This window comes from Notolepis coatsorum, assembly GCF_963971535.1.
Source record: "Notolepis coatsorum genome assembly, chromosome: 3".
Lineage (NCBI taxonomy): Eukaryota > Metazoa > Chordata > Actinopteri > Aulopiformes > Paralepididae > Notolepis > Notolepis coatsorum.
In genome coordinates, this window is record NC_140167.1 from 207,463,472 (window position 1) to 207,466,646 (window position 3,175).

Sequence of the window (3,175 nt, forward strand, 5' to 3'; positions counted from 1 at the left end):
CTGCGACGTCACCACGCCTAGTTACGGCGACTGTCTGTTTTACACCAATTAGAAAAGCACATGAGAAGTCACGCCCGCCCACTTTACCACTACACTTCCGCGTTACATTGAAATCGGGGAGGGGAGGCGTCTATACTTTCCGTAGCCGCATTTCTGCAGGACGCTCTGATTGGCCACTGACTGACGCTCTCTGATTGGCCACTGACATGTTTGCCCAATCCGTGACGAGCTGTGTCTTTGCCCATTTCCGCGTCGAACAGCCTGCAAACTAACTGGCGTTCTATCGCCATGCCGGAAGCGTGTAGCTTTATGCCAAGCAAGCAGTGCAAAAATTTACTGTAGTGGCATGCAGTAATGCGCCTTTCATTTTCCGCCGCCCAGCGCCCAGGTCGCGCGGAAATAGGCTGTCTATTGCCATTCTCTTTGACAAACTCTAACCTTAACCAGCTCCTTAACAACGCCTAAACTTAACCGTTCTAACCTTAACCAACTCCGAAACCATGCCTAACCTTAACCATAGAAATTATATTGCCATTCTCTTTGACAAACTCTAACCTTAACCAGCTCCTTAACAGCGCCTAAACTTAACCGTTCTAACCTTAACCAACTCCGAAACAATGCCTAACCTTAACCTTAACCATGCCTAACCTTAACCGGCGAAATAACCTTAACCGGCGAAATAATACACGTTAAAAAAAAATCACGTTAAAAAATATTTTCGATGGGATTCGAACTCGCCAGCAAACAAGCCATAGGATCCACAGCCATGTGTCCTTGCCAATTGAGCTATTGGTAGATACTGAATAAGGGGCGGTGACTTATATATATTGAGCTCCGCTCAAGGCGGGATCTCATGCGCATGCGCGGGCACCTCGCGCGAGCACGCCGGCGCACGCACGCACCTGAGCGAGCACGCCGCCGCCGGTGCACGCACGGTAGCATTTGTCTGAAAAGAAGGGCGCTTTACCGCACTAGCGTGCGGTGACGAATGCGGAAGCATTTTTGCACTGCTTGCTTGGCATTAACGTACAGGCATGCCGGAATACTTTCGACAACAAATGTTTGTTTCCGCATCTCTGATTGGCCACGCGCGTTTCTGGTCATGTGACATGTGCGCCAATCGTGGGACCGCAAGTTTCTACACTGGTTAAGCTTAGGCGCTCTTTCGAAGTTGGTTAAGGTTAGTTTGTCTTAGAGCATGGCGATAGAACGCCTGCCCTGATTCTCAAGGTCTTTCGACGGTTAAGCTTAGGCACTCTTTCGAAGTTGGTTAAGGTTAGAGTTTGTCTTAGAGCGTGGCGATAGAACGCCAGGTAGTTTGCAGGCTGTTAGACCCGAAAATAGGCGCAGAACTTGCTGTCCCACGATTGGCGCACATGTCACATGACCTGGCCAATCAGAGCGCAAAACTCGAACGCGGAAAACAAACATTTGTTGTCGAAAGTACACACGGGGGGCAAATGAATGAATGTGGATGAGAGCCGTGATGTAAGTGGTTGCAGATACGGCTGTGGGGGTGCTAGAGACATGATCGAATAGACGTTTATGCGTCTAAATCTCCTGAACACGGCGCGACCCATTCCTAATCGATCAGAACTAAATGTTTAAGCACCTATTCCCCATGCACATGCGCAGATTGCCCACGGATTGTGACGCCACGCACACCCGCCCTGGATGCGCGTAGCCTTTTTACAACCCATCCGCCTTTCCGGCACTCTGATTGGCCAGGTCATGTGACATGTGCGCCCAATAGCGTGTTTGCCCATTTCCGCATCGAACAGCCTGCAAACTACCTGGCGTTCTATCGCCATGCTCTAAGACAAACTCTAACCTTAACCAACTTCGAAAGAGTGCCTAAGCTTAACCGGCGAAAGAACTTGCCGTCACGCTCTAAGACAAACTCTAACCGTAACCAACTTTGAAGAGTGCCTAAGCTTAACCAGTGTAGAAACTTGCCGTCCCACGATTGGCGCTCATGTCACATGACCTGGCCAATCAGAGCGCAAAACGGGAACCCGGAAACGTGGATGCGCTGTAAAAAGGCTTCAAGCGCCCTGGACTGTTCCATCAGAGGGGGGAGCTTGGGTGGCCAGTGTCCTTTCAGCTGAACAGGATAATGAAACAATGATCCCACTAAATGGCCAGACGCGTCTTATGGCGACATCTACAATTACCTCATTGAGTCTCCAGGTAGACTAATGTTTATATTTAAGTGCAGTGGTCTGTAGCCACTCACACTACCACCGAAGCTCCCCCCTCTGATGGAACAGTCCAGGGCGCGTCTATTCTTATCCTAACGGATTTACGCTTCCGCGTTGGCGTTCTGCGCTCTGATTGGCCACTGACGTTTCTGGTCGCGCCAATCGTGCAAGTTCTTTCGCCGGTTAAGCTTAGGCACTCTTTCGAAGTTGGTTAAGGTTAGAGTTTGTCTTAGAGCAGGGCGATAGAACGCCAGCCCTGATTCCAAACTCTAACCTTAACCAACTTCGAAAGAGTCGCCTAAGCTTAACCAGTGATAAACTAGGCGTTAGGTAGTTTGCTGCTGTTCGAGGCGGAAATGGGCATGTCACGCGATTGGGCGCACATGTCACATGACCAGAAACGTCAGTGGCCAATCAGGCCGCGCGGAAGCGGAAATCCGTTAGGATAAGAATAGACGCGTCCAGGGCGGTTGTGCGTGGCGTCACAATCCGTGGGCAATCTGCGCATGTGCATGGGGAATAGGTGCTTAAAAATGGGCTTTTTCTCTGCCGATTTAGTTCTGATCGATTAGGAATGGGTCGCGCCGTGTTCAGGAGATTCAGGCGCATAAACGTCTATTGGATCATGTCTCCAGCACCCCCACAGCCGTAGCTGCAACCACTTACATCACGGCTCTCATCCACATTCATTCATATGCTCCCCCCGCTATCTCCTCCCCGATTTCAGAATCCCGGAAGTGTTGCGGTGGTCTGTGGACTCTGCAGACAGGAAGTGTTGCGGTGGTCTGTGGACTCTGCAGACAGGAAGTGTTGTGGTGGTCTGTGGACTCTGCAGACAGGAAGTGTTGTGGTGGTCTGTGGACTCTGCAGACAGGAAGTGTTGCGGTGGTCTGTGGACTCTGCAGACAGGAAGTGTTGTGGTGGTCTGTGGACTCTGCAGACAGGAAGTGTTGTGGTGGTCTGTGGACTCTGCA